The sequence below is a fragment of the Rattus norvegicus genome, chromosome 13 (genome assembly GCF_036323735.1).
Source record: "Rattus norvegicus strain BN/NHsdMcwi chromosome 13, GRCr8, whole genome shotgun sequence".
Classification (NCBI taxonomy): Eukaryota; Metazoa; Chordata; class Mammalia; order Rodentia; family Muridae; genus Rattus; species Rattus norvegicus.
The window spans coordinates 60,954,488-60,980,269 of record NC_086031.1 but is presented as its reverse complement, the minus strand read 5'-3'; the positions used below and the strand labels follow the sequence as shown (position 1 = coordinate 60,980,269).

Genomic DNA, 25,782 nt, shown 5'->3' with positions numbered 1-25,782 from the left:
TTCTTTTATCAACTGGTGGGCCATATCCAAGAGTATCATCTTTGACACTGCAATGTATTTTTCATCAACTTACAAGATGCTAAGTAATAACTATTATTTTGGAAACAACATGGCAACTATATAATTTCTCCATATAAAATATATTTTTTCATTAAGGTTGACTTTTGCTCATACACAAAATATTTTCACAAAATAATACCATCAAACTTTCCTACTTAACTTCAACCATGGGAAAACCCAAGGAGAGTTGAAAGTACGGTATAATAAATACATCTTTCACTCACGCATTCTCTCTTTCTCTCTCCCCTACACCTTGCTGCCCAACTCACATACAGAGTCATAAATTTTAAGGAACAGTAAAAGGCCAGGGAAAGATCACATATTATTGAAGGCCCTAGAGAAGCTTTTAAAGCTCACTATTCCACAGCGTTTGCTTCTATGCTTAGCAATGTGAAAGTTTGCAGAAAATATAAAATAAATATACAGACCTTCGAGTGATATATTGATTTAAAAAAACACATGTTTACAAAATATATTCACTTATAGAAGATGTTTAAAATGTAGAGTCAAATAATGTATCTATAACATTCTAAGAATTAAATAGTTTATATAATACGTAAATGTAGTTTAATTTTTGGATATTATATAAACAGTGACTCAGAAACAAATGTCTGTTAAGTATATAACTTCATAAGAAATGAATAATGAATTAAGAATGATATATTTAGCTCTAATATTTCAATGATGTTCCCGAACAGAGATTGCTTAATTTCAATGTGGTATATAGCTCATAATCTAGAAAGCCATACAGATGAGTATTATGATCTGTCTAGAATGCTCACATCTACAATGTGCAAAATGTGATAATTTGTAGATGGCTGTAGGTCACTCGTGACTAGGAATACTGCTTCTCTGACGAGGAATATACTACAGGAATATTTCTATTCTGAACCTAGTTCCTCGCTATATCAGGAAGGTCTTTTAACTGCAGAGAAGACACACACAACTTCAGCCACAAGCAAAACAGTCTTGGTATTAAAAATCATTGATACAAGTATAAAAGTGATCAAATATTCCAAACAACACCATCTTAGAGGCATATCAAGATCTGGAATGTTATCATGATCCGAGAACACAAGAAACATTTTGACTATGCCATTTTCCTTATAATTTCTATTGATTAAAAAAAACAGGTGTTACCATCAAACAGATTATTTTCAAGAACAACCAAGAATAGATCTCAGTGAGGCTCTGCATGCATATTCCACTGTGTTGCCACTCTTAACTTCGACAATAATAAAACAAGGAGTGAAACTTGAAAGCTTAACATTCCTTTTCCTTTGAAAGTTTATAAGGATCGATAACTTGGAATAAACTTGATAATTAAGGAGGAGAAAAAAAAAATTGGACTGACGAAATACTGTGCTCCTTACAGAGTTTTCTCAGCCAAATTAACAATTTCTGAACTGTCTCATATGACATAATATTCTCTTATTTTCCTCTTGGGAAAATATACAATGTGGTATGGGTTAGTACTTCTCAGAGTATTCTTTATAAAAATGAGGTTTGTAATAAATGAATCAGCGTTGGGGCAAATACTGAGAAATGTTAAAATTTGAAAACCACATGCCTATACAAGCATAAAGTGGCAAGTTTCTCTGTGTATGTGCATGTTGCTTTTTCTTCTACATGTGTGTGCTTGCTGGCATTTGTTTTTGTGTCTTAGTGGTTTGTGAGGTTACATTTATTTACTGCTTTAGTGAAATACTAATGATAGTGTTTGGACTTAAAATACCCTAAAATTGTTTTTACTTATACTGGATATGAGATTTTTGAAAGGTGATGAACTGTAAACTGGTGAAATAAACTAGATTATTTTCATTTTATTAACACAATGAATTTATGAATATGTTATAATCTTTTCTCTTTTACAACATTTTACACACATACAGGACTACCTTCTTCTCTTCATTTTAGTGGGTGTGTAGAATGATCGCTTGATCTGTGTGATTTTCTTAGAAGTATCACACAGTAATATGTAGAAGTGGGCATATTCTAACACTAATGATTCCAGTATCTTTGACATAAATGAGAACTACAGAAAATTTTAATTTGTTTTGCATTGATAAAGTTTTTCAAAAATTGGAATGTATTTGTGAAATTTTAAAGCAGAAGAGCTATAAATCGCAAACAGAAAGCTGTCCCAATAGTCATCAAGGTAACTAGACTCGTAATTTGTGGACCAAATAAAACTATCAGGACAGAACATTGAAATTAAAATTCCTTTGGCATAAAATGATAACTTTCTTTAGCAAATATATTTAACATAAGTTACAAATATTAATATTAAGAATATACTAGATTGATAAATTGAGGATATACAAGATTGATTCTTCAGGAGTCTTTAAACATTTTCAGCATTCTGGCGATAGCCTTTTCATAGAGTTTCTCATCTATTCCTCATACAGACTCTTGTCAGCATTTGCTTAGCTCACCCTGTGACTCCTAACCCTGTACATGCTATTTTGCACATAGTAAATTTTTAGATGATATGCTGACTTTGACTCTTTCCCCCAACTTTATAGACTAGTTCACTGTGTCTTCTGATGCTAGAGATTCCCACTCTGTTTAATCTACAAGTTCTATATTATTCTGCATTTGTACATTCTGTGAGAAAGATACTCTTCTAGATCTGACTCCGGTCTAGCTTCTCTAGATTGTATTTTTATAAGTCCTTAACTGGTGTTTCTCCCATCCACTTTAGAATATGAATTTTCTCACTTTACTCACATTGTATAGGTTGAAGCTGCCTATATAAGGGTGTATCTTATATATTTACCTTTGGTAAGCGTCGATTTTCCAGAGGGCCCTTACTACTTATTTATTTTAACTCAGAAGGCAACACAGTGCCTCTGAATTACAGCTCTAAGTGCTTTCCGTCCTAATGAGGGTGAGTATTCCTGTGGGAAGTACATGCTGCAGAGGGAAGTAATCTCCTGCTTGATCCTGTCAATACAATCTTGTCCTACCAATAAAGAGGGCATTAAATGCCGTTGCCTAATGGTAGGACTGATTAGGAAGAATGAAGAGAAGGTGTGTTTCATTCCTTAACAGTGTCCTGCACATGAGAAAATGGTCTTACAAACACAAAGTGTGAAAGCCATTTGTGCTACCAGATACCTTAAATAATGGGTGTTTCAGCATGGTTGAGCATATTAAAAATAGTAAAATTAATAATGGAATCATAAGGAGCTACAGAACAACAGTCAAATGAAATCTGTTCAGAAATAGATGTTAAGAAAATAATTTTGATTTAATTGGACTCAATTCTAATTTTAAAAGAGTAGTTGAGGATTCTAGTTATTACAAGTCTGAGTTACTGTTGCCAGAGAATGTGGGATTTGTTCTCAGGACACATAGTGACCCTTTGCCACTGATAACTCTGGCTCAAGATGATCTGAGGCCCTCTCCTACTTCCATGAGCTCCAGAAATGCATGAAGTGTATATACATACCCATGCAGGTAAAACGGTCATACACATAAAATTAAATGACTTGCTTTTTTTAAACTAAAGAAATATGAGGAATGCTGTGATAAAGATATTTTTCTGGATCTGACTCCAGTCTGCCTTCTCTGAAATGTATTTCTATAGGTCCTTACATTATGTTTGATACTTTCCTTTCTGCAAGCATTGTGGGCTACCTATACTTTCGCAGAATCCGGACTTTCCATAGAGGGAAAGTATATTTATGTCTGGGTTCCTAGTCTTGGACTTTCCATGTGATGTCTCATCACTATGGACGAACATTGAAGAATGTTTTAAGCAAACATCTTTCATCTGATCATCCCGCTGCTCCTTTACCATCCACTGACTCACCTACCACAATCCTCTGGGGTTTTTTTTGTTCTATTAAGAACTGAATCAAACATTACTTTCTTACTATAAAATCCCATTAAAAGAGCCCTTGTGTAATACCTTACCATTTTTTAACAAGTGTCATGAAGAACTTTAGAATCAACTGGTAATATATTAAAATTAATATATTCTAGTATCAGAACAGTGAAACAGAAGACAATTTAAGATAAAGGTTAAAAGAATATATGTGCAGGAACAGAGTGGAAGTAACAATTGCAGACATTAAGATTCAAGGTGGTTTTACCATTTATCCTTTCTTGGAGTCTTACATCTTAAAAGTCATATCTTTGTACTTTTATCAAAATAAATTATCAATGAAATAATTTGTCCCATAAATGTCACTTTGATGGAAATTTGAGGAGTTTGGCTAAGTTTATGTAATGTTTTCCTGCAATGTATTTTACCAGTATCTATGAAACTCAAAAGATAATTATCATTTTGCTCTTACTTTCATGACTAGCATTCTCAATGGTCATTCAGCAAAGATTTTGAAATGCTTTAAAAATAGTGTTACTTTAAAACAATTTGCAAAATAATTACTATAAATTTGTTCAGCAAAAGAAATAATTATTATTTTAAACTAAATCCTACTAGTAATAGACTAACTACACGGAAATGCAGCCAGAAAACTTTAGAATTGGGTCACTGAATAGACAATATTTTTTGTGTTGCAAAGGACCAAGAATACCTCAGAGTTTACCAAATCTGCAAAAGAAAGGTCACTGCATAATTAGAAATTATTTTGTTAAAAATGTAAATAATAATGTGTTCAATGGCTACATACATAAAAATATTAAATTTAATTAACTTTCAAGGAATATCTGGCTTTTAAAAATGTTGAGTGGATCACCATTATTCAGGTTGTAGAAGAACTCCTTCAAATTAAAGACAATTGTTTTCAGATAAAACTTTCAGATAATTGTTGTCCACGTAAAAGAAAGTTAAGTATGTAGTATTCACAATGTATTTGTTAGCGCCCACATTTCTCTTTTTCCTATTTACAGATTCCACTGATTCCACAGAGTAATTCCAAGATATTTTACACAGCATGAAATATGGATCTGAGAATTTTTCTTCTTCTGGCATACCTTTATTATCAACAACAGGATCCCACAGGGTGAAGGTCCTTACAGAATGTCGCATATAATACTTAGCTATAATAAAAAATTTATGAAGAAAGTCCTTGTGAGTATTTCATTTATTTTACTTATTAAACTAAATGAGCTACTAATTAAAACGTTCTTGATTCAAGAAATCTAGAATGCTTTTGAAAAGTGTACTAAATGAAATCATGTAAAGTTAGAATTCTAACACTTTTTTTCTCAAGTTTCTTTAACTATTTCTTTTAATATACATGATAGAAATATATATATATATATATTTCAATTGAGTTTTCCCTGTAAAGAAACATTAAAAAGTCATCCTCTTTAAAGAGAGATATATTTGCAATATCAGAATTGGACAGTCATAACAATGAAATGGGTAAGCAAGCATCACACCTCTTCTAATGGATTAAGGAGCACTGAGAATACTTCAGAAAACAAAGACTTGTAATCCTCTGCCTTACCATTTCTTAGATCACTTAGATCAGCCATGTTTCTGTTGTACTTCTTTTTTTTTTTTTTTTTTTGGTTCTTTTTTTTTTTTTTTTTTCGGAGCTGGGGACCGAACCCAGGGCCTTGTGCTTCCTAGGTAAGCGCTCTACCACTGAGCTAAATCCCCAGCCCCTTCTGTTGTACTTCTAAGACTTCATGCACACAATAAAAACTTGACAATACAGAGTCTTGGTTAAGAATCAAAAACAAAAGCAGCAGAGACTATCTTCACTGAGCAAACTAATTCAGGATTTCATATTTAAAATTTATCTAGTGCTCTCCAGTACCTTCTGAACACCTACATGACAAAAAGCAATGCACATATTTTTACTTTTCACTAACCCTAGTGTATCTGACCTAGTTGACAAACATACTAGCTAATAAAATAGTCTCACATCACCAGATGTTAGTAATATATTGAGCTGAAATTAAGTTTTTTTTAATAAAAAACATCTGTTTGCATACTGTTCCTCAAAATGAAAAATTTGATATTTTCAAGAACAACACTGCAAATATTTATTCAAGATCTCTAATAGTTTAACTGTTACTAGGTTTTAATGATGATACAGTAAATATTAATAGAAAATCGATGTAAATTTCCATTACATACAATATATGTATATATGATAACTTCCATATTTTAATAATCATCAAATATTTGAAGAAAATTCAGAAAACAGAAAACAAAGTATACAAAATCATGTCTAATGATTATAGAGAAGTTACCATTAGATACTTCTGTTATGTTGTTATGCAGTGAGCGGTAATTTGGAAGTCAACTTGATAGAACATAACAGAAATTGTTTCACAATTATAGTCACAGATAAATGTATTTAACCATGCTTACTGGAGGTCTAACTTAGTAATAACTACTTTTTAATGAATAAGTTATATCAATAAATAAAAATAGTCAGCCAATTTTGACCAGTTTTGTGATGAAATGGCCATGTATAAGATGGATGGGTAGATTAAATTTCTGTTTGGCTTATACACTAGGGATCGTTGAAGATAAACAAGTATTTTAATAGGTCATCAAAACAGTTCTTGGGAGCAGCTGCCTCTTCCTTGAAATCAGAATTGATTCTTCAGTTAGCTGTAGTCTGGATGGGTTTAAATGCAATAAAGGCAGTAGTGGTCTTTGGCTCTCATGCCAGCCTATGCTCAACACACCGGAAATTTTTATATCTTTTAAATGAATTCAACAATGACATGTTAAATCTTACAACGGTTATGTTTGGATTAAAAAATGCAAAATAAACCCACCATATTAAAGTTTGCTGTCATTATAAAACATGAATAAATTTGTTTCCAATATGTAGTTTACTATTCAAAAATAGTACTTCAATAAAGGTGTTTTATATTTAAAATAATGGCAATCTTCTCTTTGTGGTAAACTTGTGGAAATGGATTGTTATAATGGAAAGGAGAGGAGAGCAGAAAGTGTATAGAACCAGAAATGTATTAACTCACTGTTAAGTATAAAAGATACTTAATAAACAAAATGCTTAATATTAATTCTAAAAATTGCATTAGGTGCTCTTCGAACAATACACTAGGAATCTTTTTCTTCATTATGTATTCTAAATCTCTGTCCTCATTCATGGGAATCACTTATCTTTTTTCACATTTTGAAACAAGTCAGATAGATTTAATCTTGGATTGACTTTGAATGGTGGGCTGATACCTTTGAAATGAATTCATTCTATGAGTTGGCAAAACAAATCCTATCATAATATTTTAGTTGGGGATTCGAGTTATTAATGTTTAATGTTTATTTTACTTGTATTATTGTTTTATTTACATGTAACAGAGGCCAGAAGAATGCACCAGATCGCATTAAACTGTAGTTACAGATACTTGTGAGACAGAGTGTGTGTGCTGTAAACTGAATCAAGTTTCTCTTCAAGAGTAGCAAATGTTCTTAAATATTGAGCCCTATCTTTGGAGCCAGATGTATATTTTTGAAATACAAGTTAAGGCATTCGGGGTTGGGGATTTGGCTCAGTGGTAGAGCGCTTACCTAGGAAGCGCAAGGTCCTGGGTTCGGTCCCCAGCCCCATTAAAAAAAAAAAATAAAAACCTAAAAACAAGTTAAGGCATTATATTAAAACTTCCCTTTTGAGCAATATTAGCAGTAACCAACACGAATCTGCTTTTTGCTACTATTGCCACTGTGAATTGACTTTTATTTATATTACATACTACATGATTTGGGGGAAACTGATTCTTCTTATTATTCTATAATATAATTACAAACACTATAACACTCTTGAAATACACTGTAATTATGCCTTTGCATATTAACAACTGTTGGGACAGAGAATAAGACATTATTACTGTAAGTTAGAACTATTCGATTTTAATGAAATGAGTAAACTTGAATTTCTTTACATACCAAGATGCTTGTTGGTATCCAAAAAAATGTTGAGAAAGCCACACATTTTTAAGATCATTTATTCAACTTTTCATGGCTTTTTTTATAAAACTGAAGTGATTGGCATAACCGTTGAAGAAGAATTTCGTACTTAAATGTTTATTTTTCATTTTTCCATATGCATTTACAGAGTTTATATTTCAGAGCTTATGTTTTAAACCATGAGGAGTTTTACGCATTAAAGACACAATAGACTCTTGAGTTCATCACCTACCCCAAACTCTTCCCAATTGCATTAGTTGTGTTATATATTTACATTAACCGTGATAGAAGGCCTTGTGTTAATTAGTACATCTTGTATTAGCCACAAAGATTCCTGCATTCAAAGTGTACATGTATCCAATTTTACACAATAATAAACAACTAGAATAAACCTGATTTATTTTGCTTTATTTAGTTTTATTTTCTCAGACGTGGTCTCAGTTCATATCTGAAACTGGGGTAAAACTGTGTGTATCCTAGGCTACCTAGCTTTGAAGTCACAGTGATCCCCTAGCTTTGGCTTCCTGAATTAGGGGATTTAAGGCAAAAAAAAGGGACAAAAGATCACCACCACCAACAATACAACAATTAAAAACGTGATATTTAAATATGACAGCTAAATAAACCTATAATATTCAAACACATATTTCCCCAAAATAGCTTATGTTTGTGAATATCATGCAACATATTTTAAATAAAATTTCTGTTTGAATATTAAAGTGAATCTACAGAAAAAAATATAAGTTACATACTGGCCACTCTTTGAAACTGAGCAGTCTAAAGTGTATGCTTACTCAGTTCTGTTCTTTCCAAGGCTAGATTGTTTTTTAATAGTGTAATATTCTAGAGATAGATTTGAAAATTAACAAGATGCAGGAGTCCAGAAAAGTTAATAAAAACTAGCTCAATCCTGATGAGGTTGGCTGATATAGAATTCAGGAAGAATAAGTCTATCTGTATTTCTTCACAGTAAATCTATAATGGAATTTAAATGAAACACACCATTATGAGAGAATAATTCTTACATAGCATAGTGCTATAATGCATTTGAATGTAATGTTCATATATTTATTAATCCAATCAATAAATGTGTATTTTATAGATTTAATTTGCTGGAACTATAATATGATAGTTCCTTTATTGACTATTAAGGAGAATTTTTTATACTTTGGGTGCTCTTAAGGCATCTGGGCAAATTAGGGTTTATACATTAAAACAATACTTAAAATAATTTATAAAATAGGTCAGACTACAGATAAGTGTATTTTAAACTGTAGGCATAATAAACTTTTACAAATAATAAATTAAGATCGAAAATAATAGATTTAGAATAGGTGTATTCTCAAGTAAGTAGATTATATGTCACTTTCTGCATCTCAATTTCTATTTTATTAATTGAAAATAAACATCTAAACAACACACTAATTTCATCCTGAAATATGTAGTAATGTAACACATCCATCAAATGTATTATTTATGTAAATTAATCCTTGTGAAAAATAAAATTGTTACTGGACCACAATTGTGCTTATGTCATTTGTTAAAGAATGAAAATTTGTTACTTTGAATATAAATTAGTAGCCACTTGAAAACTCTTTCCCTTATTTACTTTAAACTTTATTAAGAACAGTAGATTCATAACATAAAATAATTGTCAGTGAAACCCTTTCAATAAGATAGAAATATTTGGTAGAAATTGAATACAAATATTCTTTATGGATCACCAAATAGTCTTGAAAAAGATATAAGAGCCTGAAAGTGTAAATGTCAATTATATTTGAAGACCATTGTGAGGGGTTATTTTTGCCACTTGGTACCATTAAGAAAGCCATGAACTATTTCTAACTAAACCTTTCAGGTATTGATTGAATGGAAAGTCCATTAGTACTCAGATTAAATTTCAACTTCAGAGACTCAATTCTTTTTCATAGAACAGAATAAACATTGTTATACTTTTTTATCATTTAAGCAATTAACATGAGTTATTAAAAACAAAAATATTAAAACAGAAAATAGTATTTCTATCTTTTTCCATCAATGGGAATTTAAATGTCAAAGTCATAAAATAATATAATATGCAGAATTATATATTGTAATACTGTTCAGAAAAATACTCCAAGTTGTCTAAGAGAAATTCACCAAGTAGTTACTAAATTAATGCACTGACTGTTAGGTGTCATCTGCCTTCATCTTAGTAAACTATTAATATATAAAAGAGACTATAAATTCAATTTTTAGTTTTTCCTACTTTAATATTATTATATGAAAATACTTTTTATTTCATTTGAGGATGAACATTATCAAACGAATAAATATAAATCCACTAAGAATCAGCATTTTCTTTCATTAATTGACAGCAAGAAGGCAGTCAATTAAAAGCCTCATTTTCTAAAAGTGTCTGACTTTTATAAAAATATAAAATCCCAGGTAAATATGCTGTCAATGAAGCCATAGCTGTGGGGCCTCAACAATTTTGGTATTTTACTCTTTAAAAGGGGAATAATAGTAAAACTCAGTTGGTACACCATAGACCTGGACTACTTCATAGTCACATTAAAATACTGAAGTCAGCCTTTGTTCTTAGGAAGTTATAACACTATGTTGAGACTTAGAAATTCAAAGCTGTGGAAATCTTTTGAGTGGATGAATCGTGATATTTGTGCAACATGTTTGCCTTTAATTTCTCTCAATTTTATCTTGGCATGCCTTTAGAAAGCATTCTCTCCTCTCTCTTATTCTTGTGAGAAGTGAGAAAAATAAATTAAAACTGATGGGAACAAGTCTTCTTAGGACAATATAAGTGAGGTAGAACTAAAGTGGAGATACAGGAGAAAGTCTACCAACAATCAACCTTTCCTGTGAACTTCCTCTTCAGAGGGGAAGCAAGATAATGGAAAGAGTCTTTGAAAATTATATCACTGATCCTAAATCCTGAACATAATTACAAACACACACGGGCTTTTCTTTTATAAAAAATAGATTTATGTTAATCTTGTCACATACTGTTATCATAGTCACATTTATGCTGGAAATATTTCGATATTAAGTTCAATATTCTATATTAATAAAATGTTTTGATTCCTGCTCTAACCAGTGTCTTCACATTTGAAAAATAATAAGAAAATAATCTCTAACAGTAAGAAATAAAAGTTATAAAAGTCCCCAACTATGTTTCTTCTCCCTCTTGCAGAAGACTTCTGTGAAGAACTATTTGAGAAAACAATTATACTGCATTTAATAACACACCAGTCTTAATTGTAAGGGTGGTATGTGCATGTTTATATCATAGGTTGGCCTATCTACACCTTAATATAAAGACCTCTTTCGACTTAGACTTGATCTACTTAGCTGTTGTACACCAATCATTTCTGTTGAAAACAATCAACAGGTACTATAACTTATAAATCATATATTTATACAATTATGTTACTTTTTCTTAAAACAAGATAGCCTATGAGAGGATGAAATAATACCTAATCTGGTCAAAAGTAAATGAAATTGATCCTTGAATGATACCCTGTATATTTCACTGCTAGATTATGACTTAAACAATATTTCATATAAGTATATTCCCCATCAATTTAAAGTTGAATACAGATGAAAACATCCACATAGAGACATAATAAGTATTTTTCTTTTACAACAAACTCCAAAGGCTAAAATGCAAAAAAAAAATTGGCAAATTGAAATGTGTTGATGGCTTTCTCTTGTGTGGTAAAAACTACCATTTGCTTCAAACTAAGAAAAGTACTATAACTTTGCAGTTTTCCAACCGAAAGTAGCAATTATTCTTACTTATTCAATATTTTATCTGTGAGCCTCACAAGCAGAAAAAAATATTGATTCAGAAGTCCACGTCAATAAATGTAAGCACTAAAGTTATTTCCACAGATATTGTAAAGATAATTTACTAGACAAAATGCTATTAGCAACTGGTATGGTTTTATGATGGTGTCTTATTAATTTGTTGGGTTCGTGCTTCAATATCTGCAAATTCTCAGCTCCTTCAACTATAGCCAGAATATAACAAAATAAGGACAGTAATAATAATTTAAAAAAACACTTTAGACCATGCAGATTTATTGTTTTAATTGAGTTAAACATGATAGTGGAAGAAATCTATTAATTGCTCAATCTACATATCTACCAAACTTTGAATAAAAATAAAGGAAGTTCATTTTGGGTGTGTTTCCATAACCCCCCTTTTCAGTTTTTCAGTTATTTTTCTTAGACTTAAACATATGTGTATCTGGGGTTCATGTAAAAGCGTGCCTCTGGGTAATCTCCTCTTCCTCCTCCAATTTTACAAATCAATTTAATACAATACCCGAGCATCTTTGTTTTCAAGCTTGAGAAGATAGCATAAGGGTGTCCACAAAAAATACTCTCAAGGTGTCACAATTACTTTTTCAGTTCAAGAGGCCTTCAATAGTTCTCCATTTGCCCTCTGTATAGGAAGGTTTGTGACCTCAGCAAAAGACATGGTATAAGGCATTTCTGCAAATGCCACTTCCATAACTCATTATGACTACCCACCCCTTCCTCTAATTCTCTATCTTCCCAATCACTGCCTCTCCCCTAGGTCCATTTTATGATTTTTTTGTAGCACAGTTTTACATTTAAATAAAGTCACATTAAACATTTAAATGAATGCACATTGAATCACTGAATGATATTAAATATACTCATGAATGCGAATATGAAGAAGTTATGGATCTTAGAACCAACTAAAAAAATGCATGTCTTCTGTAGGTCCGAATAGGTCAAAACCAGACTTAAGGTTGCTGATATCACATAGACATTTAGTCCTTACCTGGTTAACTGCATGACGACAAGCAAATCAAAGAAAAAGTCCCCAAATTCTGAATCATCTGTCTCCACACTGCTGTGACAGCTTTACAGCTTGGGGTTTTCTTCCTTGCTTACACACATTTGTCTGGCTATCCTCTGCAAGGAATGCTAGGGTTAATCTGTAACCCGGGTCACCTCCTCCTCTTTTCCAACAGCTGTTTGACAGCTCACACAGAAGAGAAAGTGCATTTTACCCGTACAAGTAGAACCTACCCTGAATCTCCACACCAAGGCTCCCTTTACAAAGAGGTCCCTGCTCTGCTGGAGAAACTGATCACGTTCTGAACCTACAGGAAAGTACAAGGCTTTCAGCTTCAACTCTTAGGGACTAGACCAGCCATCAAAGACTTCAACTCTCTTCTCCTGTTTGGCTACAGAAGCTGCAGAAACCCGCAGCCCAAAAGCGCCACCCCCTCCCTGGTGGTCAGCACCGGAGCAGAGAGCCCAGAAATGGGTCTTCTTTTCTCAACTCCACCTCCAGGGAAAGGGGGTGAGCAAAATAAAGAGAGAACTTTACAGTGGCTTTAACAAAAGCGTGTAGCACCTGAGCCTCTCAGACTGCGGATAATATAGCATTCCAATCCCTGGCTCCAAGTTGAAATCCAACTCACTTCACCCGGTCGCCCTCCGGATTCTGTGAGTTAGTGAAGGAAGGAAAGGCAATAGTGATGGTTAGTAATACTTAACCACTGTTCTAAAAAAAAGTCCTTCAGCTATCCTGAGGTCTACTAAACAGACAGATAACAATGATCGGGGCTTTAAAAACAAGTATCCGGGGGAAGCATCGCGCTCTGTGCTTAGATTCAGCTCAGGAAAATAATAAAGACATTGCAACACAGAACCGTGGTAAGAGATTACAGAAAAAGCAAGTCTTTCTTTCTCACAGAAGAGGTTTAGGAGCCCAGGAAAACTGGACATTCGACGTTGTGGAAGGTGGAAAACCCTTGCAAACCTCACTCTCATAGGCTGCAAATGTCCACCGCGAGCCGCAGGGGTGAGGGCAGAGCGTTGCCTGCGCCAGCGGGTCGGGGACTCCATCCCCACCCTCATGCTCCCGCACCACCACTGAGCCCTGGACCAGCCTGGCTACTAGGAGCTTTGCCCTCCACGTCCCCAGAACCCAGGAGGCTTAGATGTAGCCTAGGGCGGCCGCGAAATCTCCAGACACACTCGCCTGTTGCTAGCCCTCTGGTTAAAGCATTCTTGGCTGCAAGAGCCTGTCTCTCTTGTCAATTTCCCTCACAGAAGGCTGAGCTCCGGGTTCTAACACAGCAAAACGCACTTACCTAGACAGCGAACGTCTGTGCCTCACTGTGTCACACTGATTAAGCAGAAAAAGGTCTGACTGCACTGAAAGTTTTCTCCTTCCTCTCTCTCTCTCCCTCCACCCCTGCGCAACAGCAGTAGTCCTCTAGAGAGGGTATTTGAATTGGCGAATTACACCAAAGCCTCTTTTCTTCAAATGAAGTCACGGACGCTAATGGCCCTGGCTTCTCAGGCAGGACGGACCGAACTGGCAAAGGCAGCAGGTAGACTAGCGCTGGGTGAGGGACGCCAAGAGGTGCAGATCACTGTGTGAGCCCCAATTCCTCTCCTACTCGGTGGGAAGCAAGGGGGAAAGCCCTGGAATCTGAGTCGGGGGAGGGGGATGGTGCGATGCTGCAGCTGGAGTACTTTTATGTCTGGAAGCTTTAAAGGCTTTTGAATTAAAAAGAAAGAAATCATTGCCTAGATTGTCGCGTCAGCCATCAATGACTGGAACAGTTCTTTCCCAGAAATTAAAAAGAACACCCCCCCCTTAAAAATAACTTAGGAAGGAGAAGCTTGAACAATATATCCTCATCTCCATCCACCCAAGTAAAGGGAGATTGGGCAAAATTTTGTGCTTTACAGATTATGGACGTGTGCATGTTTGTGATTGGTAATTACCAAACTCTTGGCCATATGTAAAGTAAAATCCAACATTTAAATGATCCTCAAAGCAACTCGGTGGAATGAGAAGGATCATCAGTTAAAGCCCATAGAAATGTTCATAAAAGCCCAACACAGCGAGCATATTAACATACTTATTAAAAACTGAGGGCAGGGGTGGGCAAGTGTGAAGAGAGAGGCAATTACATTTTTCATGTAAAGTCCCTCCCTGAATTTCAATGTATTAGAACCCAGATAATCAGTGGCTTCTGATAGCTCTCTTCATCTGAAGGGAGACCTCCCTGACCAATTAACTGTTCCCAGCATAATTCACAAAACCTAAATGCATTGCAAAATGCTGCCCAGACAGGAACCACGATGACCAAAATAATGTGCCCAGGTACAATTTGGATATGGTATAAAGAACGATGCCCTCAAAACTCGGACTCTTCTTCCTTGTCATAGAGTGCGATGATAGTATTTAGGATCCTACTAAATCAATAGACACACTTAACCAAAGTCCTCCCTCAACCATTCAGTTGTTTAGGATGGGATGAACACATGCTGACCTGGACCAGCTTCTGAACGTCACTGAGACTAGTGAACTTTCCCAAACCCATAAATAACCAGTTCTCCTTCAGAAATAGCTCTCCTTGAAGCATTTTCATAGAGTAATAGAAAAAAATACCTCTTCAAATGATACTATGCTGTGTTCCAGGAGGGGTACATTATTGGGAGGTAATGTCCACATTACCTGATAGAAACTTGTATATAGTTGGGGATTTTCTTTTTTCTTTATTTTTTAAGGAAGTATTGGGGCACGTTATTTTACAGGCTACATCTTACTAGTTACAGCATGTACCAATGGTCACACACATAGGTATTTGCAATCTGAAAGTAACTGTATAAAGACAGACAGAATGAGAGAGAGAGAGAGAGAGAGAGAGAGAGAGAGAGAGAGAGAGAGAGAGAGGTTGAAGAAAAAGTAGTGCTTATGCTTATTTTTAAAAATAAAAAAAATAACACAAGTAGTATATTATTCATCATATGTAAAGAAACACTTACCGGAGGAAACTCAATGAAGCCAGATGACTGTAAGAGAAATACATCCACAATTCAAGGAGACATCCCATGATCTTCCAGAGCAGTGTAGATTTGTAAGCTGCAGGACACTAGGAGTTGGAAACACCCAGTAGTTCCTGGTGGCATCTAATCAAGTGAAAGCCACTTACTGAAGGGGCCAAGAACCCAAAAGTAAAGGAGGCAAAAATGTTAAAGTGCTTTTTTTTTTTTTTAACTGAGAATGGGTAACCGTGGGAACCTTTCCTATTATGGTCCTCAGGCGAACAAATTTACTTAACTGCACGTCCCCACACAGTGAGAAAAGGCAGAAGCTGAGTAACCCAAGAGAACGGGATGGATAAGACAAACAGATCTGCAAAGAGAGGTGAAAGGGTCTGTTGGAAATAGGGAGTAGACAACTAGTGAGCTAGGCTGTAGTCATCCTCAGAGAGCGGCAGCACTGATTTAGGCTGCTGGGGAGGGATGATCCAATGAGAATTCAGGAGAGCACCGCTTCGGAAATCCTGCAGGATCTTCCCACTCACAGTTCTTTTCAGAGTTTACCTGCGCTGAGAACGTTATCATTAGGATTAATAGTATTCCATCAGTGCATTTCACTAGCACTTGCCTGGAATCGCTTCCCTTGCAGAAACTGATCCAGGCATAGTAAGACAATCTGACATAACACACACCCCAAATAAACCAGCAGGACCGGTCCCATTGCTTTGATCTAATCCTCCGCGATTTTTGCATAGGCAGGGGCTGGGAGGTGAATGGTTGAAGGTCGTAGTCACTCAGAGTTTTCGAGGACGCTACGCTTTGGAGGGTTAGCAAGAGGACCCAGAAGTGGGTGATGGGGTACCTAGGCGGCAGCAGCCCTCCTAGGTCCCATTTCCTTGTTAAATCATGCTGCCTGCGATTAAGGCAATTGCTTTCAGTCCTGAGCCCCTGCGCAGAGACCATGCTCCAAGAAGCTAGATTTTAGGGCAGTCTGAGAACTGTCCCTGGTCCCTTGGGGATAGGGTAGGAGGGGTGCACCAGTGGCCGGCTGTGCCATGTCTGCCTTGAATTTGATTCCAGCAGTTATCGAGCTAAACTAGAGAAAGAAATAGCTTTGTTGTGGATTGCATTGTCGAGCCATTTTCGTGTCCTGATACCGCATAAACGATCACCTGATCACTGGATCGATTGGGTAAGATTAGCCTGATCTCTTCTCGTTTTCCTTTCTGTGACCAACCCCCTTCCCCGTTCTCTCTCTAAACCTATTCCTCAACCTTTCTTTCCCTGCTTCCTTCCCTCTCTCCTCCTCTCCTCCTCTCCTCTCTTCTCTCTGAAATCTACGGCCACCGGGGAACTTGACTCACTGAGGCTGATAAAACTGTAACCGATTTATTTCTGTATTTATTTATTTATTTATTTATTTATTTATTTATTCCACGGAATGACGATCACCTCCCTGCTAAACATGTTTTCTTTGGGAGGATTCTGGGTCCTTATCTTTAGAAATTCTATGAATGACCCAGAAGGTGTGTAGAGAGTACAGTCAGGTACTAGAATCTTTAACCAAGGATTCCAGCTCAGTCTTGCTGAAGCTTACAAATTATGTATCTGTCTGTTTTAGAAATGGGAAGAGAAGGTAACCTGGAAATCGATTTATTTGTTGTAGAAACCGAGTTGTTGAATGGTGGAAGGGTTAATCATTTACCGAGGATAAAAATGTTCTTCATAAGTAATCTTGTTTTCTGCGGTTGAAAAGGCAACAAATTGCTTCTCAGGGACCCATCCCCCACTCCATTCATTTATATCCTTTCTGTATGTAAATCACGGAGGAGCTGGGTCACTGGAAATTTTCTTTTCCTCTTTCCTGGGAGAGTAGAAGCCTGCAAATGTGAAGTTAAAGGGGGGATTGGTCGGGGGGGGGGGTCGTTTTGGAAACAATAGCAACACTTTAAGGTCCTTCCTATCTTGTATAAAAATACTCACAGGTAAAGTATCTTCGGTTTCTTAAGGATCCATCTCACTTTTAACTCTTTATTTTCTGGAGATGAAGTGAATTTTGGGATAGCAGCTCATATTAAATATACTATGAGTACACTCTGTTTGAAAACGAGTACTGTTCCGGCGATAGCAATAACGATATTGGTTATCTTTTAATGTTTTACTGGAAAGATGACACTAGAAACCTTTTATCAAGTGTGCAATCTTAGTTCCAATTCCTATATCTGTCCCACTGTCCCAAGTGAATATTTGCTGGCCAGGATGAAGCTTTCTGCTTGCCAAGAGTCTCCAGCACCTACACTTGTGAATGGTTACCTTGAAGGGAGGGCATGTACAAACTTGTGAAGTTGCTGAGCTGCTCTTGATGGTACTGTTATTTCATTCTGCTAACTGTGGAGGATAACAAGTCTTGAAACTGGCATGAACTTGGATTAAGAGTGCAAGCTGACTATTTTGGTTCCAAAACATCCCAGGATGCTATCAAATAAAAAGCACTGCAATTTTGAATTACCTTTCACTGGCAAAAACATATATATTAATTTTTTCCTCTGTTGTTAATCCTAGTGTAGTACCCTGTCTCCAAACCTCAATAATGAAAGACAAGCTAATTAGTGTCAATATGCATGTCTTATGCAACTGTGAAGACTGGTGCCTCAACAGAAATATATACTAAAATTCTATTGATTAAAGCCGAATTTCTTTTATGATAACCATCACTGTAGACGTCAGTACTATAACATAAAGAAAGAGAGCTATGTGCCATGAAACAGAAGCAAACTGAAATAGGTGTGCTCAAGTATCTATCGTGTGTATTACTGTCAAAGACTGTTAAAGGCAAAAATTTAGTAAGGACATGGTGATAGAACTTTCCCTTTCCTTTTTAGGATGCAGGCTGTGCTGAATGTTCTGACGAGGTAGAAAATTTCTTTGGTGTCTCATTTTCTAACAAGATGGATTATTTCTGTGTCTCTCTGTGTTTATTACAGAGGCTGACAAATTCTGCCAAGAGGACCCAAGGCCACAGAAAGAGCTGATATCCACACCTTGAGATACGAGATACGTTCACTACCAATAGAGCTTAACAACTGTGTTCTGTGCAGTCCATACTGAGAACCACAGAATGTTGTGCAAGGGCACTTACCCAACTGACAGTTAAGAGGAATGTGCTGTTTATTTAGGACCCAGTCTGACTTTTGTCAGACAATTGAAACAAAGTTTCATTTTATAGGCATCCACAGTGATGCACTGTTGTATTCTGTATTTGTAGTTGTGTAGATCTGAGGCAAGCTTAGACTATATAGTAATACCTTGACTCAACAAGCAAACAGTGTGTATGTGGTGTGTGTATGTGTGTGTGTGTGTGTGTGTGTGTGTGTAATGTTCTTAAATTTTTTTAAAGGACAGAAGAAAGATTCATTTTATGAGTCTTAGAAATTTTAGAAAAGTTTTATAATTTTCCAATGATCATTAATTCATGCACATGCTTGAATACGATATTAAACTATATGATTACTTAACTATACCCTCATGTAATGTCATAGACATTGTATCCCCTGTCTTCTGGCTTCAGAGCAAGTGTATTTTTTACAATGCCTTGAGAAGGTAAGATATTTTAATTTCAAGCTGAGAAGGTAGCTTCGTCCATTTCGAGGTGCTCATCTGAAGCTGTATATTTAGTGGACTTCCTGCTAGGGAAGGGTGTTCTTTGCCTTTTTGTCTTATCTTCCTTCATATGTACAAATCAACACATTTCTCTTATTACCTCACTAAAAAAACTTCCAAAACAATATTCAAAGGAGTTAGTGCTTGAGATGCAATGTAGCCTTAGAGCATCTTATGCAAATACCTGCATCTCTGTGTCTGGGTTTGCTGTTCAGCAGCCCCCCACCCATCCCAGAAAAACATATTCATATTCTTTTAACTCTTTTTACAGTGTGTGTGTGTGTGTGTATGTGTGTGTGTGTGTACAGAAGTTCACAAGGGGAGTAACTTTTTTCCATCATGTAGGGTTCAAAGATTGGCCTCAACTTTGGGGCTTGGTGGTAAAAATTCACTCTGCTGTGCTATCTCCCCATTGCTCTCAAAATAAATATTTAGTTACAGAAATCAAGTTGCAGTTTGCTTATATAGAAAATATCTATATCTCAGAAAAATATTTATATTAAATCTAATTTATAATAAAACATAAAAGAAGGAACCCATTAAGGAAAAGTTGTATATATGTATATGTATATATGTATATGTATACTGAATATATACATATATATTATTGCTTGCATATGAAAAAGCCATATTTGACACATATTTATGCATGCATATTTGTCCTCACTGTGGTATTGAAATTCATTCACTTTAGTATCTGTGCTGTTTACTTTGTCTTCAGAGCTTTCACATTGAAAGTATCCAAAGTTGCCTTGGTGCCTCTGTGTACTCCAATCTTCACATTTAATTCTATAAGATCAAGGTGCTGTTAAATAACCTGATTCAGTGAATTTGAATCTCAAGTCAAAGATGCTTTGGAACTAGCTAGTTCATAAAGATAATTTAGTCTGTTCTCTCACACTAACGGAGAAGTTAAGAACTATAGGTGACATGGTTATTATCAGCATATGCCAACTAGTGATCTAAGAGATATGACCTGCAGTTTCCTGGGCTTTTCAGCTACTCTGAATTCTATATTAATTAAATCCTTCGGTAGTCCTTATAGGAGGCATCATTTGAGATTAAGATAGAGAATCCGTGGAAGGAAGGAAAAACACTACAAAGACCAATGATGTGCAGCTAGCTATGTCAGAATATTTAGGAAGCTACTATTTATATTTCTGCTCCAGCTTATGGTATAGACACTCTTCCACCATCCTCCATAGGAAGAGAAAATATTTAATATCATAATCCTGATTAATCATGGAGTGCCTCCAATTTTCTATCTGTTCTATGTTCTATCTATGTGTTGTTCTATCTTTGGACTATTTCAGCCTCACACCAAAAACTGTGGAAAGGCAAGCTAGATGCAATATAATACTCCATTAAGTCGCATCTAATTTACTTATTAAATTTCCAATCTACATAGAAGATGGGACTTTTGTAAAGAGAAACACAATCTAAAATCCTCATATAAAAGATATATGGCCCCATAATCAAAACATGTAGAATGTTACATATTTCATTAAAATAATTAGAAACTTTCCAATTTATAACAAAACACCAAAACTTAAGTCATTTAAAATTGCTTAATTTTCTAAAAAGCAGAAATCAATAAAAATTTATTTTCATCTTTTATGTATGTCAAGATTGGAACATTTTATGCAATTATTTACATATTCATTTATTCAGCAAGCCTGGAGTGAATATGAGTATCAAAATCTATTTGCCAAATGTTTCTTATAAAATATATAGGAACAACAGCAACAGCAACAGCAAAAAAAATAACAAAATGAAATCTAAACATTTTTCAGATGCTATCCCACTTCCTGGTTACCCCTTCACAACCCCCCCCATCCCACAACCTCCTTTCCACTTTATCTCCATGAAGGTGCTTCCCCAGCCACCTACCCTCTCCTGTACCACCCCTCCAGCATCCCCTTACTCTGGGGCATCAAACCTTCACAGGACCAAGGGCCTTTCCACCCATTGATGTCAGGCAAGGCCATTCTCTACTACCTACATATCTGGAGCCATGGATCCCTCCCTCCCTGGTGGTCTATTCCCTGGGAGCACTGGTGGTCTGGCCAGCTGATGTTGTTTTTCCTATGGGGTTGCAATCCCTCTTTTTAAATGTCCAAGCTACTCCCTTACCAAATTAAAATATTTTAGCTAAAAATATTATCTATGACTTATGGAAAATCTGTTACAAACAATTGTTAAGTAGAGTTTGCAATGCTGGATGTGTTTGTGTGCTCATACCAAGTCTTTTTTTTTAATTGGATATTTTTTTAATTTAAATTTCAAATGTTATCCCCTTTCCTCGGTTTCCCCTCCAGAAACCCCTTATCCCATCCCCTCTCCCACTATTTCTATGAAGGTGCTTCCCCACCCACCGACTCCCTCCTGCCTCCCTGCCCTGGCAATGCACTACACTGAGGCATCAAGCCTTCACAGGACCAAGTGCCTCTCCTCCCACTAATGCCTGACAAGGCCATCCACTGCTACATATGCATCTGGAGTCATGGGTCACTCTATGTGTACTCTTTGGTTTTTGGTTTAGTCCCTGGTTGCTCTGGTGGGTCTGGTTGGTTGATATCTTTGTTCTTCCTATGGGTTTGCAATATTCATGTAATTAGTATAGAGCTGACCGTATTTCCAATAAGATTCTGTCAACTTCTGTTTCAACATTGGGACAAGACAAATCCAAATTGAGTTTCCTTCATGATCTTTCTATTGTCCTCCTTCTATATTCCTAATATCTAGCACAGTACTCAATGTAGAGAAAAAGCTCAGTAATGTTTTCCTAAAGGCTGCAACTAACTAGTTCACTAAACTCTCCACCATTTTAAATAAAGCTTGTATTTAATTTTCCTATTTATTTACAAACACAGTTAGTGAATGAAGCATTATATTTCAAAATAATTTTACAGTATTTGTTATCCATTACCCAGTGATCCAAATTAGAAATGTCAAACTTCATAAGCAACTCTGGATTATTAATGTGTTATTAGGCATGTTATTAACTTGATTTTTTTTTACCATTCTTTGAAGCAAAGCACATGCTTATTTAAAAATGGAGAAGTAGGGCTGGAGAGATGGCTCAGGGGTTAAGAGCACCCAACTACTCTTCCAAAGGTCCTGAGTTCAATTCCCAGCAACCACATGGTGGCTCACAACCATCTGTAAAGAGATCTGATGCCCTCTTCTGGTGTATCTGAAGACAGCTACAGTGTACTTGCATATAATAAATGAATAAATCTTTAAAATATGGAGAAGTAAGGTATAAGGAAATTGAAAATCATTTATTAGGGGTTGGGGATTTGGCTCAGTGGTAGAGCGCTTACCTAGGAAGCGCAAGGTCCTGGGTTCGGTCCCCAGCCCCAGAAAAAAAAAAACGAAAATTATTTATTAACTTCTGGCTTAAGCTGTCTTTTCAGGATGCTGTGATAAAACATGTTATGTTGGAAGTCTCAGACAACAGAACTTTATTTTTCTCATCATATGGACTAAAAGCCCCAGGTGAAGTAATCTATGATATGGTCCTTGGGAGGGCTCTTCTTTCTGGTTTGCAGTAGAAGTCTTACTGATTGCTTACCTAACTTTCCCATTGGCAGGCGCACACAGATACAGACACAGACACAGATACATAAACACACACACAAACACATGCATACACACACACACACACAGACACACAGACACACACACACTTAGAAAGCAAAGTAGAAAAACAGAAGGATAAAAGACAACATTACTCCTTAATTCAATTGACCACAATCTACAATGACTGGCTCTCCAAGAGCAATCACACTAGAAATTTTATTTCAATGTGTGAATTACACAGTCAAACCAGTCTATAACAAGACCTCTAGATATACTAGTGTGACAGTGAAAGCCCTCTAGTCCTCAACCCTTTACTAGAACAGCAATCAATAAAGGGTTGCTGAGAGCAGGAACAAAAGTCTTTCCCCAGGGAAGAGCATACCAATTGGTTATCAAATATTGACGGTCAGCCCTGAAAACATTGTACATACAGAGAGGGTTGTATTTAAACATTACATGTGCAAACAAAATTATAAATTTGTGAAATAACAGTTTTTGAAAAGAGAAGCTATGAGTTTGAAAATAAAAGCAAGAAGGTACTACATTGGGTTTTCCTTTTGAGGAAGAAATATTGTAATTATAATCTCTAAAATAAAAATATTACTGAGATATCAATGAATTGTTTAATTTTTACTTTAATTATTTTTGATTTTGTAATTGTGTGTGTGTGTGTGTGTGTGTGTGTGTGTGTGTGTGTGTATGATCATAGATTCCAGATGCTCTGGATTACCCTAAAACTTGAGATTCATGTCATTGTTTCCAGTCTGATACTAGTAATAGACTTAGGATGTCTGTAAAACCATTATGCACTGATTACCAGTGCACCAGTTCCTCAGCCCTGACTGAGTTATTTTTATACACCATATTGCATTTCTCCCAGTTTTAAAAAGAAAAATTTAAAATTATTAATTTTCAGCGATTTTTGTTAATAACATTAGCGTGTTCTTTACCTATAAATTATTCATTTGCTTCTAGGAAATAAAATATTTTCATAGAAAAATAAAATACTGTAATATAATGATCTGAATTTTTTCTTTTTCTTTTTTTTTCGGAGCTGGGGACCGAACCCAGGGCCTTGCGCTTCCTAGGCAAGCGCTCTACCGCTGAGCCAAATCCCCAACCCATAATGATCTGAATTTTAAAACTAGTTTATGCAACATTTTTGCTATTTGGGGTTTATGAGATTGACAAATTTTATCTTCTTAAATCAGCTATTTAACTACTCCTAACTACTCAGTAGTGTTATGGCTAAAACATAATCATTACATAGGGAATAATACAAATAGGCAAATTCCGGCTACCTATAAATATAATTGTATGATATACAAGGTAACAAAAACAAATATAGAAATATTACAAAAATGATGAACCAAACTTCTTAAGGTTCTTTTATGCATATGTACTTTAAAATATGCAGATCCTAAATCTCAAAAATGCGAATGCTGTTTCATGACCAAAGTAGTTTTCCAAACTTTATAACATGCACCTTGTAATGTATCGGCTATATCGTTTCTAATTGGAAACCTCAGAGGGCGGGGTGGGGAAAGGGCGCCGTGTATGAATCAGAAAAGAAAGTATAAAAGTATAATGGGTACACTGATTTTGGAGTTAGGTAAGCCAGGTCATTCTGATTGAGAACATGCTGGAATCTGGAAATGAAAGGAAGAACAATTTTAGAGTTTCTAGAAGCAATGGGCCCATTTAGATTTTGGAAGACAAAACAAACACACACACACACACACAAGAACCAAACCGAACCAAAACACTATTTTCTACAAATTGAATAGATAAGAGCATATAAGATTGCATGAATTTATTTCAAATATACTAGTTAGCATACATTTTTATTAATGTTCAAAGAACTATCCATATAGCAGATAAATATACTAAGATGTGAGGCAGAGAAAGAGAGAGGAGATAAAGAGAGAGAAGGACAGATTTGTGTTCAAATCATTCAAGGCTGTTTGGAAATTAGCAGACACAGGATGAAGAAAAGACACTAAGTAAAATAGATTCTATGCAGATGCTGTTAATATTTAACAAGTATAAAAAAGTAATAAAGGAAGGGAGAATGGAAGGAAGGACATCAAAAATGAGGACACAAGAGAATGGCAGACAGTGTGTGTGGTGGGAGTAGGGGTAGTAATTTTCATGAATAGGGTGTCCTAAAGCTATTTGATCCTGTTCTTCTTATACTTTTTACAGTATACAATCAAGAAAGCTAACTGAACATTTACTTAATTAGGATGCATCATTAATTATAGTGTCTTATGAACTCTGAAGGCCTTTACCCTCTTTAATGAAAATAAGGAGAAGCTGTAGTACTTGATTGCTAATTCTCTTGGTAGCTCTAAGTCTCCTTAATGCTTCTACTTTCTTTTCTCAAGAAATAGATATCTTCTAGGATGATGGAAATTATTCCTTTAAAATTAATATCTAGTTTTGGTTCTGTGGAAAAACAATGAATTTATAGAGAATTATCTTCTAAAGAAAATGTAAAATTGATTCCATATTTATGGAAGAAAGAATAAGTCTAAAAGGCTATTTGACAAATATTTATTCATCATTTATTCAATATTGCCTATGAATAACCTCCTGTAGAGGTTTTAGTGTTTCAAGGGCATAAAAATAATTTGTAGTATTTTAGCTCTAGTTGAGGAGTAAGGTAAGTAAATAATAAATATGAACAATTTTTCCTCCACTCTATATTACACCTACTTCTTTAATAATCCATTTTTAAGAAACAAACAAAAGTACAAAAGTTGATGTTATTAGTGGGCCAAGGG

The 25,782-nt window shown here is 35.3% G+C and overlaps 1 protein-coding gene and 1 long non-coding RNA gene across 5 annotated transcripts in view; one reads left to right on the top strand and one right to left on the bottom strand.

Moving 5' to 3' along the window:
* The window catches only part of Brinp3 (BMP/retinoic acid inducible neural specific 3), a 432,918-nt gene extending 416,775 nt beyond the window's left edge, over positions 1-16,143 (bottom strand). Inside the window, exon 1 of one of the 4 annotated variants that reach the window (NM_173121.2) lies at positions 15,755-16,143. The gene's annotated coding sequence lies outside the window, so the exon portion shown is untranslated. Of the gene's footprint in view, positions 1-5,004; positions 5,086-12,740; positions 13,811-14,064; positions 14,607-15,754 lie in introns of those variants that run through there. The other 3 variants (XM_017598680.3, XM_017598682.3, XM_039090416.2) reach the window with 3 other exon arrangements.
* Positions 16,144-16,803: 660 nt separating this feature from the next.
* On the top strand, positions 16,804-23,605 carry LOC134481508 (uncharacterized). The gene is made up of 2 exons (XR_010057048.1): positions 16,804-16,943; positions 18,736-23,605. It is a non-coding gene; the product is annotated as an uncharacterized LOC134481508 (long non-coding RNA).
* Positions 23,606-25,782: the final 2,177 nt, after the last annotated feature.